General features: G+C 32.3%; 2 non-coding genes across 2 annotated transcripts; both read right to left on the bottom strand.

Moving 5' to 3' along the window:
- Positions 1-5,637: 5,637 nt before the first annotated feature.
- Positions 5,638-5,770, bottom strand: LOC113785560 (small nucleolar RNA snoR136). The gene has a single exon (XR_003471686.1). It is a non-coding gene; the product is annotated as a small nucleolar RNA snoR136 (small nucleolar RNA).
- A 109-nt stretch (positions 5,771-5,879) lies between these two features.
- Positions 5,880-5,962, bottom strand: LOC113785592 (small nucleolar RNA SNORD25). Its single transcript, XR_003471717.1, has one exon. It is a non-coding gene; the product is annotated as a small nucleolar RNA SNORD25 (small nucleolar RNA).
- Positions 5,963-11,490: the final 5,528 nt, after the last annotated feature.

Here is an 11,490-nt window from a genome sequence, read left to right as displayed (position 1 = left end):
ATTTATTTATTTATTTATTTATCATTTTGCTCTATCTTTCTCCTATTTATTTGAGCCAAGGGGTGCTACTCCATTTCACACAATACCAATGTTTATTGTTTATGTTTCTTGTATTATGATTTTAATGGAGTATTGGTGGCAATTGTGCTAGTTGAGAAGAAAGTGTATAAAGATAGAAAAAGGTGAGAGTTTAATCCTTGAATTCCTTTCATGCATGTTCATCTTTTAAGGTGAGAGCTTAATTTTCTTTTCATTTGAATTGTTATGCTTGCAATGTCTTCTCTCATGTTTTACATATTCTAGACATCATGATTTAAACTTAAATTGATTCTTGTTGCTACCAAACATTAAGCAAGTCTAATATAAATTCTAGTTGTTCTTTACAACTGGTAAGGAGATAGTTGGAGACATTAACTTGTTGAAAAATTTTGAAACCAAAAATGCAATTCCCATATAATATCACCAAAAATCTTCGAAATTTATTCTCATACAAACTCTTGTTTTATATAAGATTATATTTATGCAAAAAATGCAACTTCCCCCATCCAAGTAAATTCCACACTTTCGAACCATTTTGGTAAAGTATAGTGCTCACATTATATCATTGTAATGAAATATCCAGTTTTGTGCATCAGTTCATCAACATCAAACCGTTGCTTCTGTGAGTCCTTCATTCCCATTTCGTATTTGGAATCGCTTCCAACGCCGACGCGCTTCGCTCAACCAACCACCCACTCTACACAAGCACTTGTAAGATACCTATCTATTTATCTTTATTCTTTTATTTGTTTATATTTTTTATTTTTTTTTCTCATTAAAATTAAAGTAATTTGTCTATATTTTTAATTTGTAATCATTAATTAATTAATTTGAGTAAAAAAAATATACTACTGTGTATTTGTAGATATTAGGATTCTCTCAATTTGTCATCCTCTCTTTTTCATTCATTTCTAATGTTTTTTAATTAAATGCAAATGACAAGCAAGGCTGATTTGTTTTTTAATCCAAATCCAATTGAAGGAAATGGAAATTGAAAAAACATAAAGTAATGATTACCACACTCAAAGTCCTAGCTAAGTAAGGAACAGACTCTCTAAATAGAAGTACGTACTGCGCGGCCGAGGAAGCATCCGAAGCATCTAAAGTCGAATAATCCGAATCCGTTGAATAGGAAGCCTTTGATCCGCTTTCTGAGAGCGCTGAATCATTCGATTCGAGAAAGGTGGCAAAAAGGTCATAGCACCAGCACCTGAACGCTTACTCTTACTGCTTCAGGTTCACCTCTTTTCTTAGGATTGGCTGCCCTGAGGTTCTTGTTTGGAGTCATTTGTTTATCACAGAACAAGTCCCCCTCAGTCACTGCCATAGTTGACTCAGTATCAACCCTACTACTACTACAACATTATTGTGCATGGAGATATGTGTTGTGTTGATCAAGACCCAATTGGGGTCAAATCCCCAAAATTGGGATCTTTCTTAAGGGTCATATCAAAGGAACACTAAAAAATGTGATTCACTCCAATTCAGGTGGCGACAAACGTCCCTCTAAATCCTCACAAGAAGAAAAAAATAAACAAAACAATTGAACCTAGTGATGTTGAGACCAAGACAACTCAACAATTGGAATCACAAACAATAAGCAACAAAACTACCAAAGAAAGGGAGAATGTGGGAAATGACAAGTTGACAAAACCAGTTGCAACAAGTAAAATAAGTGAAGTTGCATAGGTAGCAAACAATGCTCATGAAGAATTATCTAAGAATAATCATACTACGGAAGCCTTGCACAGGTGGAAAAGAATGTCCATCCCTAATTCGAGATAAAAGAAAAATAGGACCAATTTGTTGAAGCAAAATTTCAAATCAAGTGTTTTAAGAATAAACAAACAGTTAATTAATCACTAATTATGAGTACGATTATGTTGCCATTTAACTTGTGCTTTTGAGTAATTTATTCAAAGATAGGTGATCAAATATATTCATGCAAAAATCACATGTCTCTCTATGAAATAAATCAAGAACATCACGTGTTACACATTACTTAAAGTTGATCTTAAAAAACTCATCAAACTCAATGTCAAAATAAACTGGAGAATGACCATAAGAACGTTTTGGATGTTCCCTAGTAAAGATAAAGTAAAGACAAAAAAAAAATTTATAGTCCAAACCACAAGTTATGAGTATCAAAACTGTTCAAATCATTGGTCAAGCCCAGAACTCGAGTTGAAGTCCGAAATGAGGAAAACAACCTCCAGATTGATGAGTTGTGAGCAAGGACACAGGTACAATGTTGTTACACCTATCTACAGAAAGCTCTACATGCTTTTGAACTAAAAGACTGACATATCACATCACATTATCTCACTCATTCACATTCTCCATCAAACTTACAAACATGAACGTTATGGATTTATCAAAGAACAATCTGGATAAAATAAAACATGTGTTTAATAGACTTCAATCAAAACTAACATTCAGCTAAGAATCATTAATGGCTACATTCAAACTGGTATGAGTTTTTCGAACTTCTCTTCGTCTATAAAAGGAACATGAAGGAGAAGAGAAAAACAAGAGTTTTTAAAGACAATCAATCTACACTTGATCATTCATACTCATGTAACAAAGCTCTTCTCTTAAGCAAAACTTCAATTTTCTCTAATTATATTTAAGGATCATTTTACTAAGTTCTTGTTGATAATCAATCTCAAACAAATGTTGAGAAGTTTTTAAGTGCTAAACATTTTTATCATATACATCATTTGTAACTCAAGCCTATCTCTTAAGTTAGTTTGAGTATATTGAAAAAATCTTTTTAGTCATCGAAACGTACTTGTAAAAATCTTTTATAGACTGAAAGGTGACTGTATATTCCTTTCAAGACTAAAATGTGAAATATGTAATTGATCAAAGGTGATCAAGAAATATAGTGAAGAAGAAGAATGTTTTCATGCAAAGCACATTAGTGGAAAATCTCACAGATTGTGAGGGCTGAACGTAGTCCACCTTGGGTGAACAATGATACATCTTTGTGTGATCTTTTTTTATCGTTAACCTTATTTATTTTTCACTCATTGATCACATATCACCTAAAACTAATCTTTTTTATTTACTTCAAACATCTCAATAACATTCTAGACATTATGTTTCAACCAATATTGATCATGAGTTAATTTAAATTAAGTACATGAATTAATATTTTTAAAAGGAATGACAATCCAAACTTCATTTCTGGTGATTGATATTGCTACGTCACAATCATTAGCAGCTCACGGAGCGAAAAGACATAGAAGAGTTAGAGGACATGGAAATTGATTTCATCAAACAATCTCACATCTTTACAAAACAAATGGTGGGTCCTGCTTGACAAGTTGTCTAGTCGCCATTGCATAGTTTAGAATTGTCGAGGGTTTAGGAACCCACGAATAGTTCTACCTTTAAAGAAGCTCGTTAACAAAAAAAAACTCAATTTTATTTTGTCAAAAAAAAATGAATTAAGCTAATTTAGAAAATTTAATGACGTTTCAAATGGCGATGGACGAGATAGAGCCACTAGTTTTCCTTTTTTTTTTAATAATAATATTGATATTTATGTGTTATCCTTCTATTTCAACCCTATTGACATGTTAATAAAACAAGGGATATATAAGGCTTATGACCAGATCGAACGACCTTTTTTGAAGGCAGTTTTGCATAGTATAGGATTTTCTACTCATTGAATCCTTTTTTTGTGAATTGTGTTTATTTTGTTTCTTTCTTTGTCCTTTTGAATGGAGGCCCTTGTCAGGTCTTTAGACCTAGAGAAGACTGAGACAAGCTGACCCCATTGTCACCCTACTTTTTCATTTTATGTGCAGTGATTTTATCAAGTCTTATTTAAAAAACTTGTGCTAATGAGGACATTCACAACATACATATGGCCAGAAGGGCTTTTACGATCTCTCACTTATTTTTTGTCGATGATAGTCTTATTTTTGTACAGCTAATGAGCCTGAAACAAACAACTTGAGAACTATTATCCATCAAAATGCTTCTGGTCAATTCATTAATTTGGACAAATCTAAGATCTCTTTTACGAGCCTCTCTTCCGTCAAGGGTTGCTTTAAGATGAAGTTTTTGACTTTGTTCAAGCTCATGTTTAGAAGAAGAGTAAGCATCAAAAGGAGAACTTCTTCTATCATGAGTATTACTGCAGATTGGGTGCCAATGTATTAGTGCATATTGGGTTTTTGGTGCCATTACAAATTAGATATTGGGATGTTAATGGATGTAGGCTTATATGGTGCCAATGAAGTTGGGGATTTTACGTTACCAATAGAACGTGGGGATTTGGTTGAGGTGCAAATTATTATTGGACTTTTCAATTCAAGTGGCAATGAAAATTGGAACTTTTCTTACCAATCAAATATTAGGTAGTTGGATTTAAAGAGCCAATGAAGATTGCGTTCAAGGAGATCCCAAAGAATAATGGACATGGTGTTTTAGGTTTTAATGAAAATTAGACCTTTTTTTGTATATTGGACTTTGAAGTGTTAATGAGCAATCATTAGGCTTTGATGCACCAATGAAGACTGAAATTAGTGTTTGAGTTACCAATAAAAATTGTACTTTTTGTTTGGTCATAAAGATTGGATTTTTTATTTGTCAATGAATATTGGAATACGAAGTGCCAATAAAAGTTGGACTTTTTGTTTGAATTGCCAATGAAAATTAGACTTTTTGTTTGAATTGCCAATGAAAATTAGACTTATTGTTTGAATTGCCAATGAAATTAAGACTTTTTGTTTACCAATAATAAATATTAGACTTTTTTCTTAATGAATTAATGTTTGAAAAACTCAAGCATGAGAAAATGTTTTTTTATGTATAAATGAATTTATTGATTTCATCACTTCTTTTTTTGTTTTTATGTATACAATGTAATAATTTTTTTGTATATTGGTTGGGCGAGTGATGATATAGCTTTTGGATGGTAGTTTTTTACAATAATATAGCTTTTGCTATTGACTAGAACAACTCAAAGACTTCAACTCTTTTTTGGTCAAATGTGTTAAATCATGTCAAGTAATTTCCATTCTCTTTGAAGCATTCTTTAACTAAGCATCCATGACAGTAAAAGTAGGGAATGATATTGTTTTACTTTAGACTTTAACAAATTATTGTTTTAGTCCACAGAAATATCTCATCCAACTATGCTCCACAAAGTAAGCAAAGAGAAATTATAAGGTACTAAATCATAGAAAGATGACGAGACAATGTTGAGATGAAATAAATGATAAGATAACTCTGAAATCAATTTCAAATAAGTGCAAAATGAAAGTTGAAGGTGTTACTCCATTTATGTAGTGTATTGACAGAGTGGAATGTTGACTTACTCCATATTTCAACTACATGATACATGGATTGAGTAAGCTACAAAAAAGTTTTTTTAAATTTGAATTTCATGGTGGAATAAAGGACAAAGAAGATACAAAGGATTGTGCAAGTGCATATATGATTTGAATGAATGGTGGAAAAATAGCACCAAATTTGTATTCTACAAACCAAGATGTGTATTCTACAAATTTAGGCACCAAGCTAATAAATTACAGGCTAGACAAAATCAATAATTAATGAGTATAGTTGAAATACAAAAATGAGAAATTTTGTTACCCGACGTCCAATTACAGCATCAGAATTGCAAGTATTGGATAGCGAGGGGAACACAACTATAGGCTTCAATTGAAAATTGCAAAACACACTAAGCATGAATAATATAAAAATACGAAGCCTCTAAAAACATTATTATGGAAAAACATAACAAAATAAACCAAAAGAAACTATGAACAAAAATCCAATAAAAGTGAGAAAAAAATTAAAAAAATAAAGTGGGAGAATGACAATAAAACTCAGTCCCTTAGATGTTCAATAATGATGCAATCATATCCGCAAATCATTACAGGTCTGTAGACTCATCACAGTTAAAACTAGTGATTCCCCTTTTACTCAATTGAATCAAAAACAGAGAAAAACTATGAATAAAAAAAAATAAACTTTAAAGATAAATTTAAAATTTAGTTGTTCTCGCGTGCTCCCAAAACCATAAAATAGGGATTGTGGAAGTAAAATTAAAAGAGCAACACATATTAATATTGCTTCAAGGGAACGAGTCGAATGGGAATTGAAGATGTCCGCATAGACCAGATAGTGAAGCCTACTTACTACATTACGAATTGGAAAATTAAAAAGATATGAACAACATCGAAGAAATTTGAGAAACCCTTATTTCAATTAGGGTTTAAGAAGAAGAGAAGAGATTATGGTAACGGCGGATGAAGTATAAATCGTGTGTTGTGTGAGCTTGCTTATATAATGACAAAATTTAATATTCATATCCAAAAACAAAAGTAGAATATTGATCTGACGGCTATCAGCTTAGATTAAAATTTACTAAGATCGTAAGCCAGATTTTACTTGAATTAAGAAAAATTATTAATATAATTAATATATATATATATATATATATAATTTATTAAATATTTTTAAATAGTTAGTGTTGCGATAAAATTTTATTTAAGTTAAATTGAACATGCGATCTCTTGTATAATAAAAAAAAACTAAATATTTATATAAAAAAACAAAAGTAAATATTGATCCGACGACTAGCAGCTTACATTAAAATTTACTAAGATCCTAGAACAGAATTTACTTACATTAAGAAAAATTGTTAATATAATTAATATATATAAATATTTTTAAATGAGTAGCGATTGGATAATTTTTTTTGGCTTAATTGCAGTTTTGGTCCCCCTATTTTAGCTGAATCGCGAAAGTAGTCCCTCCATTTTGTTTATCCCCAGTTTTGGTCCCCTAAACAGAATTTTAGTCCAAAATTTGATGAAATTTTAGTTTTTAAAGTCGTACTACACCATTTATGATCATATATTTCAAGTACAATTCTTGCAAATGAGATCTTGAGACATTGTGTGACTTAAATAAATGAAAAAAAAAAAATGAAATTTCATCAAGTTTTGGACCAAAATTCTGTTTGGGGGACTAAAATTGGGGAGAAACAAAATGGGGGGACTACTTTCGCGATTCAGTTAAAATAGGGGATCAAAACTGCAATTGAGCCTTTTTTTTCTTATACCTTGAATAAATCATCATAAATGGATACTTAATTGTAAAAAAGTTTATGTTTAAACTTGAAATAAGATATTCAATTTAACAATATTGACATTTTTGCGAGTTGAGCGAAATTTTTTAACATTTTTAAATTTAAAAGGATATAATTTTATAAATAGAAGTATCTAAAAATTTGTAAAATAGTCTTATATTTTGAAACAAACAAATGTATCATAAACGTTTTTATAAATTAATAATATAAAGAGTATACACTTTCATGATTGTAAAATTATTTTAAATATTTGACTTTTATCATAACAATTTTAAAGTCATACACATGATAGTTGTGATGCATTGACAATATACAACTTTTTTATCCATTAAACCCATATTTTAAACATATCAAGAATGTTATGAACATTATGTTTCAACCAATATTGATCATGAGTTAATTTCAATTAAGTATAAGAATTAAGATTTTAAAAAAGATCGCAATTCAAATCATCTTCCTTGTGATTAATATTGCTACTTCACACTCATTAGCAGCTCACAGAGCGAAAACACATAGAAGGGTTACAGAACATGGAAATTGATTAATCAAACAATCTCATATCTTCACAAAAACAAACGGTTGGTCCTGCTCAACAAGTTGTATAGCCGCCATTGCATAGTCTAGAATTGTTGAGGGTTTGGAAACCTACGAACAATTCTATCTTTGAAGAAGCTCACTAAGGAAAAGGAACCAAATTTTATTTTATTTTTGTCAAAAAAAAAAATGAATTATGCTAATTTAGAAAATTTTATGGTGTTTCAACTGGCAATGGAGAAGATAGGGCCACTAGTTTGACTTGTTTTTTGATATTTACGTTTTATCTTTCTATTTCAACCATATTGACATGTTAATAAAACTAGAGATGTACACTACAAGAAAAACACCATTTTGTGGCCAACTTTATAAATATTTTGTGGCCGAATAAAACCCTCACAAATTAGTGACCGAAAAAGCCCTCACAAATGTCAAAATTGAAATTGGTCTTTATATGTGACTGAAAAAGCCCTCACAAATTTTTAAATATTTAACTTGATTTTGTGGCTGCCTAAGCCCTCACAAAATCACAATGTTGTGATTTTGTGAGGGCTTAGGCAGCCACAAAATCAAGTTAAATATTTAAAAATTTGTGAGGGCTTTTTCAGCCACAAATAAAGACCAATTTCAATTTTGACATTTGCACAAAATTACAACATTGTGATTTTGTGAGGGCTTAGGCAGCCACAAAATCCAGTTAAATATTTAAGGATTTTGTGAGGGCTTTTACAGCCACAAAAAATCAATTTTGTGAGAGCCAAATCCGTCACAAAGGCAGACGAGACCAGTGGCATTTGTGGCTGCAAAGGCCGCCACAAAGGAGGCCCAATACAGCTGGCGTTTCTGGCCGCTCAGGCCGTCACAAATGGATTGTACCGTTGGCTTTTCTGGCGGCAAAGGCCGCCACAAATGGCATTATAGCCGTTGATTTTTCTGGCCGCCCAGACCGCCACAAACATGATGTATCCGTTGGCATTGTGGCTGCTTTGGCCGCCACAAATGCCCAACGTGACCCTATATATATTTTTCTCCCCTCCTCCTTCATTTTTTCACATCCAACTTCTCTCTAAAACTTCATTCTAACCATTCTCTCCTCCTTCTCTCTACACAAAATTACTCTTAAGCTTCATTTAAATTTGGTAAGTATAAATTATATTATATATGTAGTTTTATAATTTTATTTTTTAATTTGATATAACTAATTAATGTTATTGATTTTTATTTTTAGAGTGCTTGTTAATTATTTCGAAGACTTGCAAGCATCGTACGTGAGTGAAAGCTTGAAGTCAGACGCTACTCGGCATCAAGTTAGTATTTTATATATTTTAAATTTAGATTAGTAAATATATATATTATTTTTAAAATATAGATTAGTAATATTTATATTTAGATTAGTTTTATAAATTTATTTTTAAAAAAATAGAGGGTCTTAAACAACGTTTTGCTAACAAGGTTGAAGACTTTCTGAATTTTGCGAGAGTGCAACAAATTGTCCAAGATGAAGGGGGAATGAGATGTCCATGTTGTTTATGTCGATGTAGACGGTTTAAAAGTGAAGATGAAATAAGAGTGCATTTGTATGCAGATGGATTTATGCCTAACTACTGGATTTGGACTAATCATGGAGAAGAGTCTCCAGCGGCGCCTAATACTAGTACATCTATGGAGAATTATAACACAGGTCCTTCAAGTAGTACTACCATGTTAGGTATAGATTATTATAACTATCAACACTTTGAGGCGATGAATGATATGATCTCGGATGCTGTTGGGGTTAATTTGTCATTCAATGAAGATCAATATGACGATACCGATGGACTTCCCAATGAAGAAGCTCAGAGATTTTATGGTCTTTTGAAAGAGACAAATAAACCGTTGTTTGAAGGTTCTTCAAACTCAAAGTTATCAATGTGTATTAGACTATTAGGTCTAAAGTCTCAATTTCATGTTCCTGATTTAGCTTTGGATTTCATGACTAAAATGATGCTAGATGCAACACCTGTTAGAGATGGTTTGCCGCAAAGTTATTATGATGCGAAACGGTTAGTGTCAAAGTTAGGATTAGGTGTCAAGAGGATTGATTGTTGTGTTAAAGGTTGCATGTTGTATTATGACAATGAATTTGGTATGAATGATGCTAACTTAGTTGAATGCAAGTTTTGTCAACAACCAAGGTATCACCAAAGGAATAACTCTAGGGTAAGTAGGGGAAAATCAATTCCAAGGAAAGCAATGTTTTACCTACCTATTGTATCAAGATTGCAGAGATTGTTTGCATCAATACAAACTGCAGGAAATATGACGTGGCATTATGAGAATAGAAGAAATTCAAGCGAGTTGCGACATCCGTCTGATGGTCAGGCATGGAAACACTTTGATCAAATGCATCCTGATTTTGCGTCAGATCCACGCAATGTAAGACTTGGATTATCCTCAGATGGATTTACGCCGTACATACAAGCATCGTCTACTCCTTATTCTTGTTGGCTGGTTATTGTTACTCCTTACAATCTTCCTCCTAATATATGTATGTCTAAACCTTATATGTTCTTAGCTGCTGTGATACCAGGTCCTTCTAATCCTACAACTGGTATTGATATTTTTTTACAACCTTTGATTGACGATTTGAAGAGGTTGTGGAATGGTGTCTTGACATATGATATTGCTCGGAGAGAAAATTTTATGATGAGAGCTGCATTGATGTGGACCATTAACGATTTCCCCGCTTATGGGATGTTGTCAGGATGGGGCACCCATGGTCAATTAGCTTGTCCTATTTGTATGGAAGATACAAAAGCATTTACTTTAAAATTTGGCGGGAAAGCATCGTGGTTTGACTCGCATCGTAGGTTTTTACCTGCTGATCATGCATTTAGAAGGAACAAAGCTGCATTTATGAAGGGCTATGCAGAAAGTCTAGGACCCCCGCTTAAGTTGACATCAGAACAAGTTTGGAATAAAGTAAAAGATATGCCAAAGGTACATGTTGTTAATGGTGTGGCTTGTAAATCACAAGGTTACGAACAATGGCACAATTGGACAAAAAGATGTATTTTTTGGGATCTACCGTATTGGAAAGATAATCTTTTGAGACATAATCTCGATGTTATGCATATTGAGAAAAATTTCTTTGACAACGTATTTAATATTGTGATGAATGTGAAAGGAAAAACAAAAGATAATGACAACGCCAGAAAAGACATAGGTATGTATTGCAGACGACCAGATTTGTTGTTGGTTGAACAAAACGGCAAGACCCTAAAACCTCATGCGAATTACACTTTATCTACTGATGAAGCCAAATCTGTTTATCGTTGGATCAAAGAGCTGAAGACGCCTGACGGTTATTGTTCTAATTTGGCAAGATGTGCTGATGTGGAAAATGGGAGGATGCATGGGATGAAAAGTCATGATTGTCATATATTTTTAGAGTGTTTACTTCCTATTGCCTTTAGTGCTTTATCGACACATGTATTGAACCCACTTATTGAAGTGAGTCAATATTTCAAGAATTTGTGTTCTTCAACACTCTATGATAAAGATCTCATCAAGATAGAAAATGACATTCCGATCATTCTATGTAAGTTGGAGAAAGTATTTCCTCCTGGGTTTTTTGATTCCATGGAGCATCTCTCAGTGCATCTTGCAAGTGAAGCTAGGCTTGGTGGACCAATTCAGTATAGATGGATGTATCCATTTGAAAGGTGATATATATATACATATACTTGATTTTCAATATACTTCAACTTATATATACATGGAGCTTATTGTACATCTCTTTGTATATTATAGGTTCATGGGTT

Source organism: Cicer arietinum, chromosome 2 (assembly GCF_000331145.2).
Source record: "Cicer arietinum cultivar CDC Frontier isolate Library 1 chromosome 2, Cicar.CDCFrontier_v2.0, whole genome shotgun sequence".
In the NCBI taxonomy this organism is placed as follows: Eukaryota; Viridiplantae; Streptophyta; class Magnoliopsida; order Fabales; family Fabaceae; genus Cicer; species Cicer arietinum.
Note: the sequence above shows the minus strand (reverse complement) of the source record. Positions and strands in the feature narration are given on the sequence as shown.